Source organism: Macrobrachium rosenbergii, chromosome 41 (genome assembly GCF_040412425.1).
Source record: "Macrobrachium rosenbergii isolate ZJJX-2024 chromosome 41, ASM4041242v1, whole genome shotgun sequence".
NCBI classification, from domain to species: Eukaryota; Metazoa; Arthropoda; class Malacostraca; order Decapoda; family Palaemonidae; genus Macrobrachium; species Macrobrachium rosenbergii.
Genome location: NC_089781.1, coordinates 77,713,306 through 77,715,099, shown reverse-complemented (window position 1 = coordinate 77,715,099; position 1,794 = coordinate 77,713,306).

Sequence of the window (1,794 nt, the reverse complement as noted above, 5' to 3'; positions counted from 1 at the left end):
ATGAGAGAGAGAGAGAGAGAGAGAGAGAGAGAGAGAGAAACGATGGTTTGAGAGACGAGAGAGAGAGAGCTGAATGTTAGAGTACCTGATTTTTTTTTTCAAATTCCTCCACTCTAAAATAGAGCAAGTGTGACTTCGCTTGAGTATATATCGATGTTATTCGGTGTTGGGGAACCCCAAGCCCTTGGTTTGGTAAGGAGGAGGGAGAAGGTTCGACGATAGCAAACACGGCTATGCAAGGATGTTTTTATGAGGCCAGGTTAAACCATTGAAAGGTAACATTAAAGTACTGTACTTAGCTTTACTTCCCAAAATTTTGTCAGCCATACATAACCGTTTAGAATATAGGTAAACTTAAATTATTATAGAAGGTTTGAAAAATGATTGATTTATTTGCTAAAAATAAACTTACACTATATATATGTATATATATTTAACATAATATAATTAATATATTTCTGATTTAATTTTGATATAATATATAATAATATATAATATATATATATATATATATTTATATATAAATATATATATTATATATATTATATATATATATATAATATATATATATATATATATATATATATATATATATAAATAAATATATATATAATGTTAATGGATATATATATAACGATATATATATATTGATATATATATATATATATATATAGAAATATATATATATATATATATATATATATAAATATATATATATATATATATATATATTTGATTTATATATATATAAATCTACTGTATATATACATATATATATATATATATATATATATATATATATATATATATATATATATATATATATATATATATATATATATATATATATATATATATATATATGTTTGTGTGCGTGTCAAGACCATGGTTAATTATAATGTTAACTGAATAAAACCTCTGGGGTCATTATCGATGTGTTTATGATCGTCAGCAAATTTATAACTTTTATTGATACAATCATATTTAGTAAATATTTAATGAACCTGCCCATTTTCCTTGGGACATTTATTTTTCAAATTCATTGTGTAAAGCATCATAGATTCAGCTTTAAAAGGACGAATGAAAATTTACTATAAACTGGAATTAGTCCGAATCAACGACGAACCTTTTGTTTCTGATAATCAAATTCCAAGTATAAAGTTATGTGGGCAATTTTTTATTGTCAATACACATTACTATTGGATCAAAGCAACTGAGTGATTCGCTATAATCCCCTCCATCACACAAGTCCAAAAACAAAATTATTTCAGTGATTCAAAATACGACCAAAATAGCATATTCTGTCTTTGAACTTAATAAATAATAATCGCATCTATCCAATGCAATTCATTCCCTTGGGTGGATTAGTCGAATTCTGCTACGGTAAATTATCGTTATTAATCACCAATTTTCTTTCAGGATTCATACTCAAAATATTTTAGTGAGAATGAGAGCAACCATTAATGACGCAGTTTTACATTTTTTTTTATTAAAAACGTGAACTAGTTGATAGATTGCTGGCCCTAGATGGTCTGATAGAGAATTACCCATAGAAATTCACAGAAAACATACGCATACACATACACATACACACAAACACATTGTATATATATATATATATATATATATATATATATATATATTTATATGTATATTATTTAAATATATGCATATATTATATATGTGAATATATATATATATATATATATATATATATATATATATATATATATTACATTATATATATATATGTATATATAGTGTGTATGTATTTGTGTGCATGTGTATGCGCAT